Here is a 16,189-nt window from a genome sequence, read left to right as displayed (position 1 = left end):
AAAAAAATAAATCCCAAGGAACTTAATCTATGCTCTATTCCCGCTCAATGTTGAGTGCCTATGCTTTTATTCTATTCTGATTTTTCCTTCTAAATTTTATTTTTTCAAAATTTTTTAGTGTTTATTTTATTTTTGAGACAGAGGGAGACAGAGCATGGATGGGGGAGGGTCAGAGAGAGAGGGAGACACAGAATCTGAAGCAGGCTCCAGGCTCTAAGCTGTCAGCACAGAGCCCAACGCGGGGCTCAAACTCACAGACCGTGAGATCACGACCTGAGCCGAAGTCAGAAGCTCAACCGACTGAGCCACCCAGGCGCCCCATTCCTTCTAAATTTTAAAATGCTAAGCTTTATTATTGAAATTTAGAGTTTTGATGCCTAACCTTCAGATCGTTGATATTTGTATCAGTCAGTAAATGGCAATGTAAAAGAAATCAGTCTTACATTTGAATTTTGGTTAATACCAGCTGGGTCACTTTGGGAATGTTACCTAGCTTCATGAGCCTCAATTAATCTACCAATTAAAAGAGGTTAATAAACTTTTAAAATAGTTCTTACTTTTTAGACATACATACTGAATGAAATGATATTATGACTGGAATTTGCTTCAAAATAATCCAAGTGTGGGGGAAAGCGGCTGGGTATTGAAACAGACTGGCCATGTGTTGATAATTGTTAAAGCTAGGTGATGGGTACCCAGGGATTTGTTATACTGTTCTCTCTACTTTTGTATATGTTTGAAATTTTTCAATTAAAAGAATGAAAAAAAGGGGTGCCTGGGTGGTTCAGTCGGTTAAGTGTCTGACTTCGGCTCAGGTCATGATCCCATGGTCTGTGAGTTCAAGCCCCTTGTCAGGTTCTGTGCTGATAGCTCAGAGCCTGGAGCCTGCTTCAGATTCTGCGTCTCCCTCTCTCTGACCCTCCCCCGTTCATGCTCTGTTTCTCTGTGTCTTAAAAATAAAGAAACATAAAAAAAAAAAATTTTAAAGAATGAAAAAAAGACTCATAGATCTTTGTGAATATTAGAAAATATATATGAAAATGCTTCAGTCTGGAATAATAATGACCTTTTTATTATGTGCCAGATGCCATTCAGAACATTTTATATTCATTCTCATGTAATTACCATAACAGTTGCATGAATTAGGTATTGTTATTATCCTCATTTTACAGATAAGGAAAATGAGACACAAAGAATCTGAGCAAATTGCCAAGGTCATGCAGCTCAAGTACCAAAGCCAGGATTCAAACCTCGGTTGGCATTCAGAGACCATGCTACATTGCCTTTCACCTAATAAGCATTTTAGTGAGAGCCAATAGTAGGTACCATTTTCTGTGTTCCAGACATACTAGGCATCATCCTAAATGCCTCCTCTACAATATCTCTAATGTGTTCATTTTTTTCCTTTTATTCTTTCTGCCTACCTTTTAAAAGTATATGTCCTAAAAGTTGAAGAAACAAAATAATTCCCTTAAAGCCATTAGTTAACAATTTAGGACTATTAGTACAAAGCTAGATCGCAAATATGTATATTTTCCTGAGAGGAAAAGACCAGTAAGGCTTGAAGGGATAAGAAAAAACCTTTTGGACCTGGAGCTTCAGCATCCCACATACCTCCTCTGAGAAGTTGGTTAAATCTCTGACTTTCACAGAGAAAGCACACACACACACACACACACACACACACACACACAAATATACACACAAAATTTTGCATTCTATTTCAAGAATAGAATCCCCTGAAAGTCATCTATGAAACTCTGGCCTAGGTAAGAGAAGGGAGAATATGCCCGGTAGAGGTCACAGGACTATTAGCAGCAGAAAGGTGAGGGGAACAATCTGCTGGATGGCCTAGTGCATCAGAAAGAAACAGAAACCAGATTGGTAAAGGCAGAGTGGGCACTAGTCTACCAAGGGCACTGGAGAGCACACTTCACACTTGTTCTTATACTTTGATCTGACCCCTGGGGATTTATCTTAAAGACAAATTAATATAACCATTATTTACAACACTAAAATATTTACATAAAATACTACTAAAAGACCATCTAATATAGTAAATAAGAAAAAAAAATTGGAAACAACCTAAATTTCAGTAATAGAAGAATAATTAAAAAATTGGGGTGTTTCAAATTGCTTGAATAGTATACGACCATTAAACATAAACAAGTGTCTAGGACAATTAGCCAAAATTTGAAAATAGGTAACAGAGATTACTGGTGTCCTTTCAGAAGAATGCTGGGCATTGTCTAGCAGACCAACTGGGGATAATTTGATTCTACAGAGATGTGCCCCTTTGACTTTCTTCTAAGTAGGCTATTTTACAGTTATTTGGGAAGTTCAACTGTGGAAAACTGATGGTAATACAAAAGATTCTTGTCCACAAAAATACACATGGATTTTGTCTGATTGAAATATAATTAATTTCCAGATTATAAAAAAGATGACCCAAAATATGACATTTTATTATACTATAAGATATTAATCAGACTTTAATCTTTTAGCAATTTATTTCAGTGTTTTTATTTTTTTAAGTTTATTTTTTAGTAATACTCTGCACCCAACCTGGGGCTTGAACTCACAACCCTGAGATCAAGTCACAGGCTCCTCTGACTGAGCCAGCCAGGCACTCCTTATTTCAGTGTTTTTAATTGCCTCTCTCTCTTTATCTATTCTTAAAATTCTCTTTTGAATCGGTCTTCATGTCTTACCAATTCCCTTCTTAATTAACTGGTTGAGTAAAAGCCTTAGCACCTGAATTAGTAATCTATTGCCTCACAACAAATAATCCCAATTTAGTGACTAAAAGAGCAGATATTTATGCTACAATTTCTGTGAGCCAGGAATCTATCTGAGCTATGTGGTTCTGGGTCAGGGTGTCTCATGAGGCTGCATTCTTCTCAAGGCTTGGCTGAGACAGGATCTACTTCCAGGCTCACTCATGTGGCTGTTGACAGGCCCCAGAAGATCTGCTTCTAAACTGACTCATGTGGCCTCTTCTCAAGGCTGTCTCATTACATGGCAGCTGGCTTCCCTAGAAGCAAGCAACCTGAGAGAAAGGGAGAACGAAAGAACACACCATCTGTAAACCACAGTCTTTTCATAACTTGATATCAGATATGACATCATCATTTCTGCCGTATTCTATTCTGTATGAAGGAGTCCAACTTCACATTTCAGGAAAGCAATCAAAGGGTTGTCACTAGAGATTTGAATGTGAAAACAGAAGATGAAAACGAGGAAGTTTGCTTTATTGTAGGAATCTTTCTTAGCAAGCTTGCTTGAGTCAGAACTACAGGCAGCCTGGAATTGTTGCCAGGCAGGAGATCCCCTGGGGAGATTCTGACACTGGGAATGCAGAAGCTGTCGGCCCCAGCATTTCTGTGACGCCTCTAAAACTGTCTACTGCCGGTGGGAAGGGAGCCCCGGTCTTGGAGAAGAGCGAGAGACAGACTAACACAGGAGAGTGCACGGGGAAGACGAATCCCAAAAGCAAAAGAGGTGCCGAATTTCCTGAGTTCCAGGAACCAACCAGCAGGGCTTAAAGTCTGGGGTTTTAAAGATCAGCGTGCTTGGCTCTAGGAGAGCTTGGAGGACATTGGGGCTGCCCTTAGAAGGCAGGCAAACAGCCTGCAGAGGTCCATTGTGGAAACAGCAATTTGAAAAGCACCTGGGGCACACAATGGGGAGGTTATTTGCTAATCTGAGAGTGATTGACAAGGTTCAGGAAGAGACCCCTTCGGGAATGAAGGAACTGACAGGCATGAGTTCCCTGCTCCACCTCTCAGCATAAGCAGGGGGCCACTAGCAGGGAAACAGCACAGCCTCACTCTAGCTACTTAAGTCCTTCCCACCTCGCTGGGGTGAAATGACCCCTCCCAGTCAAGCTTGCCTGGGTGGCAGCGCCGCAGGCCCTCTTCCCCAGAAGACAAGCCCAAACCCTTGCCCACATCACATCTTCCAACGTGGAAGTTTTGTGGGCCTTGGCTCCACTGGCCAGAAATGGCAACAGGTCTCATTTCATAAGCAGATCAGAGCACACCTAGTTAAAACATGCCACATTCAGGCCAGGGACCAAACACTGCCCACAATAGGCAGAGAGAGACTCTGTGGACCACTGGCCTGAAGGATAAAGCTTTCAGAACACAACACCAAAGCAGATACAGTATACATTGGAGACACTCCTGGAAGTGCCAGGCCCTGCGGAAAGGGGGACACCACACTGCAGGGCACTACAGGACCTCTTCATAAAGCCATTACCCTCAAGAACGAGAGACTGACTTTCCTAACACGCAGAAACAGGCACAGACAATTAAACAAAGTAAGAAGACAGAGGAATTTGTCCCAAATGAAAGAACAGGACAAGCCCATGGCCAGAGATCTAAGTGAAATAGATATAAGTAACATGCCTGATGGAGAATTTAAAGCTTTGATCATAAGAGTACTCACTGGACCTGAGACAAGAGTGGAGGACATCAGTAAGACCATTAACACAGAGATAGGGAACCACATAGCAGAGATAAAGGGCTCAGTAACGAAACGAGAAACACACTTGATGGAATGAAGAAATCCAAGCAGAGAGATGGGAATCATGATGGCCCAAGCTGTAAAAACAGCAGATGCTTTGAAATCTGCTAATTGATTTGCATACTGCTGAGTTCAATGACTGAGAGGCATAGCCACCACGGCTGCTCCAAAGTCAGAGGGTTTTTTTTAAATGGAGGTGTAATTGACATATAACATTATATTAGTTTCAGATGTATAACATTGCAAAATCAGTTATTGTGTTTAAAAAAAAAAAAACACTCCAAAGCCAGTTTTGAATAGAGAAACTTGATTCAGTTTCAGTTTTCAGTTGCATTTTCTCTAAATTAACAGAGCGAGGCAAATTTGGAGCCAGGTTGACTGAACATGCTGAACTCCTTTTGAAAAGGTGACATGTTCCGGAGCCAACACACCAGCAATGAAAGGAGTGCTAGTTCATAGTTAAACTGGCTTTCTGGGAGTTGGGGGGGAGAGAAAAACCCGGACTTCCAGCATTTGCAGGGATAAACGCTTTTAACATGGCCAATTTTGTGGTATCACTGAGTGCAGAACAGGAAAGAAATGTGGTTACTACACACCATTACATAGATTAGATTATATTACATTATATTTCCATCATACACCCCATTATATAGATTATATTATATTATGTTCTATTCCCATCATACAGATACAGTAAATGTAAATGACCCAAGAACATAGATAATAGTGAAATGCAGCAGAATAAGGTGATGAATGATGACTTAAAAAAAATTTTTTTTAACATTTATTTATTTTTGAGAGACAGAGCACAAGCAGGGGAGGGTCAGTGAGAGAGGGAGACATAGAATCTGAAGCAGGCTCCAGGCTCTGAGCTGTCAGCACAGAGCCAGATTCAGGACTCAAACCCACAAACTGTGAGATCATTACCTGAGCCAGAGTCAGATGCTTAACTGACTGAGCCAACCAGGTGCCCCTTGCCTTTGCTTTTAATGTAATTTATTTAATTGTAAGTTTATATAAGTTAATTTTTAGTATGGCATTAATGACTGGCTCACAAAATTCCTGAAAGTTGAATAGTTAGCTCTCCTGAGCTGCTGGCATCAACCAGCTCCAACATAACACTAAAGGTCAGAAGTTTTGCTATTAAATAAGTGATAGTGAAAGGTAAGTGGTTATTGCCAGCAAACATTATTGGCTTAAAAATTGGAAATTTTCAGAAGTCAGTTTTTTTTATTTATTTTTAAAAAAAAAATTTTTTTTTCAACATTTATTTATTTTTTGGACAGAGAGAGACAGAGCATGAACGGGGGAGGGGCAGAGAGAGAGGGAGACACAGAATCGGAAACAGGCTCTAGGCTCTGAGCCATCAGCCCAGAGCCTGATGCGGGGCTCGAACTCCCAGACGGCGAGATCGTGACCTGGCTAAAGTTGGACGCTTAACCGACTGTGCCACCCAGGCGCCCCATAAGTCAGTTTTACCATTAACTTTCATTTCTTTCAGAATTAGCTTCCTAGCCGCCATAAATACAAAAGGATGGATTGATCTGAGATGCCAATTTGGAGAGATTGGTGAGTAGAGACATGGATGACTCCAGAAAGAAGTAATTTCTCCTCAAATCTAACAACCAAATGACTCTAAAACTCAGCCCATCAAGAGATTTGAACAAACAATTCATAGAAAACCATAAAAGAACTATAAAATTATAATGGATCTTTATCATATGGAAAAAAAAAAGACTCATCTTTCAAGAAAATGAGAAGACAGGCCACAGACTGGGAGAATATATTTACAAAACACACATTTGATATAGGATAGTTATCTATAATATATAAAGAACTCTTAAAACTCAACAATAAGAAAACAAACAACACAATTAAAAAATGAGCCAAAGACCTGATAGACACCTCAATGAAGAAGATATACAGATGGCAAATGAAAAGATTCTCAAAATCATGTAATCATATGTCATTAGAGAATTGAAAATTCCATCAATGAAATTCCACTACCTATTAGAATGGCTAAAATCTAAAACAGATAACACCAAATGTCGACAAGGATGTGGATAAACAGGAACCGTCATTTATTATGGATGGAATGCAAAATGTTAAGCTTCTTTTTGAAGGCAATTTGGTAGTTTCTTACAAAACTAAACATACTCTTACCATACTATCCAACAATTGCACTCCTTAGTATTTATCAAAATGAGTTGAAGATTTATGTTCATGCAAAAACCTGCACACAGATGTTTATAGCAGCTTTATTTATAATTGCCCAAACTTAGAAACAATCAAGTTGTTCTTCAATAAGGTGAGTGAATAAATAAGTGTGGTCCATCCAGACAATGGAATATTATTCAGCACTAAAAAGAAATGAACTATCAAGCCATGAAAAGGCATGAAGGAACCTTAAAGGCATATCACTAAGTGAAAGATGCCAGTCTGAAAAGTCTGAAAAGGCTGCATACAGTATGATTCCAATTATACGACATTCTGGAAAAGGCAAAACTATGGGGAGAATAAAAAGATCAGTGTTTGTTAAGGGATTAGGGGAGTAGGAGGGATGAATTGGTAGAGCACAGAGAAATTTTAGGGCAGTGAAACTGCTCTGTGTGATACTATAATGGTAGATACGTGTCATTGTAAATTTGTCCAAACCCAAAGAATGTACAACACCGGAAGTGAACTCTAATGTAAACTATGAACTTTGGGCGATAATGATGTGTCAATGAAGGTTCATCAGTTATAATAAACGTACCACTCTGGTGCAAGATTTTGATAGTGTAGGAGGTTGTGCATGTATGGGGTCAGAGGGTATATGGGAACTCTCTGTATCTTCTCAATTTTGTTGTGAACCTAAAACCGCTCTAAAAAATAAGTCTATTTTTACAAAATATTCCTAGGGTATCTGGGTTAAGCGTCCGACTTCTGCTCAGGTCATGATCTCACGGTTTGTGGGTATGAGCCCCACATTAGGCTCTGCACTGACAGTGTGGAGTATTAATAAACATGTAAATTAGGCCTGCTGAAATGTTATCTTCCACCATCTGATTAACAAAAAATGAAGAGTTTGAAAACACTGTTGGTAAGGCTGTGGGCAAACAGGTACTTTCTCAACTCCACTGATAAGACTGTCAATTTCTGTAAACCCTGTGGAGGACGGTTGGCATTATCTCTTAAAATTACAAATGTATGGACCTCTTGACACAATAGTTTCATCTTGGAAAACTAATTCTAAGGGGGATAAATGTGTGGAATGATGTGTACTGTGTGGAATGACACATGTACAAAGGTATTTGTTGCACTGGTTTTTGTGGTAACAAAAGATTGAAAACAGATAAAACATACATCATTAAATTATAGTTCAAACAAAGCTGCCCTGAGAATAAGGATGCTTTTTAGGTTCTGACACAGAAGGAACTCCCAGGTGTATTAATGGAAAATCAAGGTACAAAACTTCATGTTTATCTGTTCTCTTTAAGTTTAAAAAAGAAACACAAGAATATTATCAGTTTCCTATGTGTTATGTATACAAAGAATAACTCTGGAAAGACACACAAGAAGCTTATAATAGTAGTTACCTATTAGGAAAGTGTGGGAATTGAACAGGTGGAGGACAGAAATGAGACTTTTCTCTGTATACTTAAAAAAAAATTCTTTTTAGCCATGTGAATGGATTACATATTCAATAAATATATAAGCACATACTGAAAACAAAACAAAATATAGCCCATGCCCAAGCCATAAATATATATGCCATTCCAAGTTCAATGGAAAACATCCCAAATATCAATTTGCTTTTGTTTGTTTGTTTATTTGCTTTAGTTGTTTTTTTTTGGGGGGGGGGAAGTGCAAGCAGAGGAGGGGCAGAGAGAAGGGGACAGAGGATCCAAAGTGGACTCTGTGCTGACAGGCTGACAGCAACAAACCTGATATGGAGCTCAAACTCACAAACCACGAAATCATGACCTGAGCCAAAGTCGGACACTCAACTGATTGAGCCATCCAGGTGCCCCAGTTTGTTTTTGTTTGAATTTTAGGTTTGAAAGTTTAAATGATTTTAATAGAGGTATGCATCTATGTATATGCACACACATGCACACATACATACATACATACATTTATGTAGGTATTGAGAAAGAAAAATTGCATCATTTGGCATCCAGGAACTGACCTGGTCCTACCAGTTGTTTGGCCTTGGAGTTGCTATGAGGTGGCTTGGCATTCACAGGGAGGTCTTGGTTTCCTCCTGTTGATGTTCTATTTTATAAAACATCAACATCAGACAGGGCTACTCTGTAAATATGATGGATTAAGACAAAAAACAAGCCCACTCCAAAAATCATGTCTGAATACAAACAAAACAAGAACATTGTCCAAGCCATAAAATGTCACCCTATACTGGCTGGTATTAGTGACTGATGCTGTCTTACTGATTACAGCTTTAGCCTCACTCTAGTCTGTCCTTCCTATAGATGACATTTCTTGAGATATTCTGCGATAGAATTGTCTCTACTTTCTATAAGTACCAGATCTGAAGTGAACACCCTCTTCTTTGTACCCTCCTCAAAATCACCCAACCAAAGCTCTGTTCCTAAATGAATGCTTTCTAACACCCTCTTAACTGAGATGCTCTGCAGTTCCCCATGGTCTATGTTACCTCTGGCTGTGATGATCTATGAACCAAACTTACTTAACTGCAGGAGTGTTCCTGTTGGTCTTTGGCTGAAGGACATTGACAATACATACAGAAAAAGAGCCAGATAATTTTAAACATTAGGCTCTGTTATAGGCAAACTTGGATTCAAACCTTTCCTAGCCCAGTTAGCCTAAAACCACAAGGACAAGCATGCAAGCATAAAAATCAGGTTAATTACTCCTTACTATCAGGGAGACTGCATGCTAAAAGCCATCAGGCATCTCACCAAACAAAGAAAAATAGAGAATTATTATAGGATTTGGGGAAAGGGCAGAATTTTAAGTGTAATTGAGGGAAGCTGTGTTTTGATTAGGTTCAAACTAAAACAGAGCTATTTGTAAATGGGTTAACGTCAGATTTGGACTACTAATAGACCAAGGATCCTGTTTTCTTGGTCGTTACAAGTTAAGATAGATATGGAATGTTGTGCCCAGAACTTATCTGCAACTCTCACCTAGGTTGCAAATTAAGGGAGCTTCTCTGCCTCAAAGTGACTTAGAACCTCTAAGCAAAAGCAGGTTGCTTCCTTTTTACTGATATAATGTCCAACAACAAAGTTTCTGATACTCAGTGATTTTGGAAAACAAGGTTTTTCAGTGAGTAAGAAAGCAGTAGTCACTTAAAGAAGGGGATCATTATGACACTGTACAGCTACAGTGTATCCTTGGAAGAAATAATAATTTTTGCCATCTTTGCCACTAGCTTTATTTGTCACCACCCCCCCCCCCCCACTGTCTTGATGAATGGCATGGTAGACTTTTACTTTCTTGACTTCCATTTATGCCTCTTTACTGTGTGTTTCCATGAAGAAGTTTGACCTCTTATACCTTAGCTACCTCAATTGTAAAGTGGGGATACTAATAATACCTGCTATTATGGAGTTATTATAAGAATTAAGTGAGATAATATTTATAAAGAATCTAACATGGTACATGGATATAATGCTCAATAGATGATCTATTTCCATAGAGCTAGATTTCCTAGAACCGATAACTTGTTTCTCCTGGTCTAGAATATAAAAACAAATCCTGTCTTAAAAGAGTCTGTTAGATTTCTTCCTGCTGTATGATACTCCATTCATTCAGTGCCTACATTCTTGGGGAAATAAAAATGATCCATGTTGGAGAAACAAAGACGAATAGACAGTTGTTACTACCTTCAGAAAGCTTAAGAGTTACAAAGATGCACTATTTGCCTTGGTGGAGTATAATTGGGAGGAAAACTTTGTAACACAAGGAGGAGCCCAGCCCTTTGTTGGAGTCAGCAATGCAGCCTGAAAGGTGACAAGTTTTAGATTCAGGGAAATGGTAGAGTCAGGACTTTTTTTTCTTCCAATTTTACTAAGATATAATTGACACATAACATTGTATTAGTTTTAGGTGTACAACATGAACAATATTCTGGTTAATAACATTTTAGCATACCTTCCAAGTCCTATAGCTATTAGAATTTCCATGATGTGCTATTGTAATAATGTGTTGTGGAAGGAAGGGAAGGAGGAAGGAAAAAAGGAAAGTAAAGAGGGAGGGAGGGAGGGAGGAAGGAAGGAAGGAAGGAAGGAAGGAAGGAGGCAATAAAGACAAGCCCAGAGATAAGGCTGTTTTCTTTGTGATATGCCAGAGGACAGAGCACTTCTGAGCTGTGAGAACTGATAAACTGTAGCATTTGTGAACCATTTTGTCTGGACATCTTCTAAGACTTTTGATCTTTCTCTTTCTATCCTAAACTGTACATAATTAAATCTGATGGCTAACAATCTAATCTAATCTAGTCCTAGCTACATTCAAATGTAGCCAGTAAAGGCAATGAAATGGATCATGATCATTTAGGTAAAAGGGGTTCAGTCTCTGAATATACATCCTTGAATAAAAATAATCAAGAAAAACTATTTTAGCTTTAAAAATATGTATATCCTTTGACTTAGTAAAAATCTATCTGAAGGGGGGCGCCTGGGTGGCGCAGTCGGTTAAGCGTCCGACTTCAGCCAGGTCACGATCTCGCGGTCCGTGAGTTCAAGCCCTGCGTCGGGCTCTGGGCGGATGGCTCGGAGCCTGGAGCCTGTTTCCGATTCTGTGTCTCCCTCTCTCTCTGCCCCTCCCCCGTTCATGCTCTGTCTCTCTCTGTCCCAAAAATAAATAAACATTGAAAAAAAAATTAAAAAAAAAAATCTATCTGAAGGAAAGAATCCCAAATATGCAAAAGTTTACTGAAAAAATATTTACCAAAACATTATTTATAATGGTTGAAAATTGGTAACAACCTAAAGATGCAACAATAGAAGATCTGTTAATTACAGTACTTCAACTGGATGGGCTATTATGCAGCCATTTTTTAAAATGATATGTCTGAGTAATTTATAAGCCCTTAGAAAAACACTTATTTTTTTGTAAATTTTTTTAAATATTTATTTATTTTTGAGACAGAGCATGAACAGGGGACATCAGAGAGAGGGAGACGCAGAATCTGAAGCAGGCTCCAGGCTCTGAGCAGTCAAGCACAGAGCCCGACTGACGTGGGGCTGGAACTCACAGACTGTGAGATCATGACCTGAGCTGAAGTCGGATGCTTAACTGACTGAGCCATCCAGGCGCCCAAGAAAAACATTTATATAACGTTGTTATTAAAAATGCAGGATATAGGGGCACATGGGTGACTTAGTTGGTTAAGCAGCCAACTTCGGCTCGGGTCGTGATCTTGTGGCCTGTGAGTTTGAGCCCCGTGTCTATGCTGACAGCTCGGAGCCTGGAGCCTGCTTCAGATTGTGTCTCTTTCTCTCTGCCCCTCTCCCGCTTGCGCTCAGTCTCTGTCTCTCTCTCCCGCTCTCAAGAATAAATAAACGTTTTTAAAAATGCAGGACATAAAATTGGGTATACAATATGGTCACAACAACAACAACAACAACAAAATCCAGGCTTAAGAAAAAGATGAGAAGGAAATAGATACAAATGTTAATAGGGATCGTCATTTATTGTGAGAATATGAGAGGGTTGGGATTATTGTCCCACATTCTTTCCACATTTTTGTTTTTTTCCAACTCTTTGGTAAAGAGTACACTGTGTATTTTCCTCTTGGTGCTTCTTCATCTGTTCTTATTACCCTTATGTAACTGTTAGAGCCTAGGCGGTCGCACCCTCAAGGAGCTGTGCTGTGAAGAAGGAATGACTGTAACACTGAAGAAATGGAGGCCAGAACTCACCATCCTAAGAACCCAAGTAGGATGCACCTAAAGCTAATTACTGTCAGATACTGTTTTTTACACGAAATTTTATTATTTTTTTTTTTAAGTTACTAGAATTCCAGCTCCCAGGGGGGCGTTGGAAGGGAAGTCCTTAGACAACTATATAGCAGGCTTAGGAAACAACACGTCCAGATTGGAGGTATATGAGGACAGAGATCTCCAGCAGGAGCATGGAGATCATGATTTATGTAATATGTTTGGCTCTATAAAAGCCTATAAAAAGAAGACATTGGAGTATATGGAGAGAATTAGCAATAGATGTGTAGAAAATTGAGCAAATTTAATAATGAGGCAATTATTAAATCTGGGAAAAAGCAAAAATTATATAGGGAAACATAATCTATGCACAATACATACTCAGTACCAAATTATACTTAGTCATATTGAATTAACTACACATCGTTATATACTTATATCAGGAAAAGTGGAAGAACAGAAATATCTGTGCTATAATTACAGAATTGTAATGATGGACATGATAAATTTAAAAAAATGACAATATTAGCATATTATTTAGTACTATGGTCTCCAGGACCAGAAGAACAACTAAAAAGAATTGAAAAATGCTGTCTCTGGAGAGCAGGATTGGAGGGCAAGGAGGGATGGGATTGGGATGAGGACCTTATAACCCTTATAGAACTGCATTATTTGACTTTTTAATGTCATGCAGCCATTTTTAAAAAAGGTTTTACTTTGATTTTTTTAATGTTTTATTTTATTTTTGACAGAGACAGAGCACAAGTGGGGAGGGGCAGAAAGAGAGAGAGAGACACAGAATCCCAAGCAGGCTCCAGGCTCTGAGCTGTGAGCACAGAGTCAGGTGTGGGGCTTGAACCCACAAACCACAAGATCATGACCTGAGCCAAAGTCAGACACTGAACAGACTAGACACTCCTTTACTTTGATTTTTTTTTTTTAATTAACCACAAAATCACAATGAGATACTATCTCATACCCATTAGGATGGCTACCACAGAATAAACAAAAACAAAATAGAAAATAACAAGTGTTGATAAGGAAAAATTGGAAACTTTGCACTATTGGTAAGAATGTAAAATGTCTGAATCTCTACAGAAAACAGTATGGTCATACCTTAAAAAATTAAAAGTGGAATTACCTTCTGATCCAGTGATCCTACTTCTGGGTATATACCCCAAAGAACTGAAAACAAGGTATCAAAGATGTGTATACTTGGGGCACCTGGGTGGCTCCGTCGGTTAAGCATCTGACTCTTGGTTTCGGCTCAGGTTATGATATGGAGTTCCTCATAAGGCTCTGAGCTGACAGCCCAGAGCCTGCCTTGGATTCTCTCTCTTCCTCTCCCTCTGTCCCTTCCCTGCTTGCATGCAAGCTCTCTCTCTCTCTCTCTCTCTCTCTCTCTGTCAAAATAAACATAAAAAAATATTTGTATCCTCATGTTCATAGTATCGTTATTCACAATAGCTAATGGCAGAAGCAACCCAAGTGTCCATCAATAGGACACTTTGCTTAAAAAGGTAAGAAATTCTGGGGCACCTGGGTGACTCAGTGGGTTAATAAGCCTCTGACTTCAGCACACATCATGATCTCATGGTTGGTGAGTTTGAGCCCCATATTGCATTGGGCTCTCTGCTGTCAACACAGAGCCTGCTTCAGATCCTGTCTCCCTCTCTCTCTCTGCCCCTCCCTCACGCTGTCTTTCTCAAAAATAAACATTTATAATAAATAAATAAATAAATAAATAAATAAATAAATAAATGGAAGAAATTCTGACATGGTACAACATGGATGAATCTTAAGGACACACTAAGTGAAATAAACTAGTCACAAAAAGACAAACACTGTATAACTCCACTTATAAGAGAGCACCTGGAGTAATCAAATTCATGGAGACAGAAAGTAAAAGGATGGTTGCCAGGGGATGGGGGAAAGAAGGAATGGGGAGTTGTCACATGGATATAGAATTTCAGTTTTGCAAGATAAAAAGGGTTCTGGAGATAGTTTGCACAACAACTTATGTAATGTAAGTAATGTTGAATATACTTAATGCTACTGATCTGTACACTTGAAATGGTTAAGATGGTAAATTTCTTGTATTTTTTTTTTTTTTTAGTGTTTATTTATTTTTGAAAGACAGAGACAGAGCACAAGCCAGGGGTGGGGCGGAGAGAGAGGGTGACACAGAATCTGAAGCAGGCTCCAGGCTCTGGGCTGTCAGCACAGAGCCCCACACGGGGCTCGAGAACCATGAGATCATGACCTGGGCCAAAGTCAGATGCTCAACGGACTGAGACATCCAGGTGCCCCTAAGATGGTAAATTTCATGTTAAGTGTATTTTACCATAATTAGAAAATTTTTCTTAAGTTAACCAAAATAGTTGGAATTCAAACTGCATATGATTTTAATTCATGCTCTGCTGTTACTCTCTTGTGGAGAGTACACAGGTATCCCTGCTTTTCAAAAAAAAAATTTTTATGTTTATTTTGGGGAGAGAGAGAGAGAGACAGAATGCAAGCAAGAGAGGGGCAGACAGAGAGAGAGACAAATACAGAATCCGAAGCAGGTTCCAGCCTCTGTCAACATAGAGGGTGACGCAGGGCTGGAACTTTTGAACTGCAAGATCCTGACCTGAGCCGAATGCTTAACCAACTGAACCAACCAGGCACCCCGGTATCCCTGCTTCTCAAAAATTCATGTTAGGATACCTTTTTTTTTTTTTTTGACACTTTGCTTTTTTTTTTTAAGTGTATTTATTTTGAGGGGGGGGGGCACAAGTTAGGGAGGAGCAGAGAGAGGGAGATAGAATCCTAAGCAAGCTTCATGCTGTCACCTCAGAGCCCAATGTGGGGCTCAAACCCACGAACCCTTAAGATCATGACCTGGGCCAAAACCAAGAGTCAGCCTCTTTTTTTTTTGTTTGTTTAATTTTTTTCTTTTTTAAGATATTTATTATTTTTGAGAGAAAGAGAGAGAGAGAGACACACACACACACAGAACATGAGCAGGGGAGGAGCAGAGAGAGAGGGAGACACAGAATCTGAAGCAGGCTCCAGGCTCTGAGCTGTCAGCACAGAGCTCGACGCAGGGCTAAAACTCACAAACCCTGAGATCATGACCTGAGCTGAAGTCAGATGCTTAACCAACTGAGCCACCCAGGCGCTCCCCAAGAGTCAGACTCAACTGACTGAGCCACCCCGGTGCCCTCACACTTTGCTTATCTATAGTAGCACCTTTTTTTTGCTAAGTGAAAGAAATCCAAAGAGCATTTTCACTTTTTTGAAAAAAGGTGAAAGCAAAAGTAGCGTTCAGCATTTGTTTTGCAGGGAGCCCTTACACAGGCAGCACACACCCCTACTCGTGAGAGTGGCATCACCAAGCTCCTTCTCTGGGAAGTACACTCAGCATCTCAGCATCAAGTTGCTATGGCTTTGAACTGTGTCTGTGAGCAAACTGTGCTTTCTCTTGATTGATTTTGTGTATCTATTAGCAAGATGTGTCCTAAACTATCAGAAAAGCCTAAGAGAGGTTATTTTGGAGGTCTGGGAATGCTCGAAAATGTTTGCATATAAATTAACGATAATTGCTTCTTCCCTTTGGGCCATTTTAACCTATGAAAGATCTCATGGGAATGCTCTACTTTGGGATAGCTGAGGAAACCTGTAATCCTTGACTGAGCTCTGCAATGACCGCACATGTTACAATATTGGGAAATAATTAAAATTACATAGCCCAAGAGAATTTGATATAT

At 39.4% G+C, this 16,189-nt stretch overlaps 1 long non-coding RNA gene across 1 annotated transcript in view; it reads left to right on the top strand.

Annotated features, from left to right (window-relative positions):
• The window catches only part of LOC125177142 (uncharacterized), a 39,536-nt gene extending 32,346 nt beyond the window's left edge, over positions 1-7,190 (top strand). The window contains exon 4 of the long non-coding RNA XR_007156518.1: positions 6,029-7,190. This is a non-coding gene — a long non-coding RNA (uncharacterized LOC125177142). The remainder of the gene's footprint in view (positions 1-6,028) is intronic.
• Positions 7,191-16,189: the final 8,999 nt, after the last annotated feature.

This window comes from Prionailurus viverrinus, chromosome D1 (assembly GCF_022837055.1).
Source record: "Prionailurus viverrinus isolate Anna chromosome D1, UM_Priviv_1.0, whole genome shotgun sequence".
NCBI lineage: Eukaryota > Metazoa > Chordata > Mammalia > Carnivora > Felidae > Prionailurus > Prionailurus viverrinus.
This window is presented reverse-complemented; position numbering and strand designations above follow the sequence as displayed.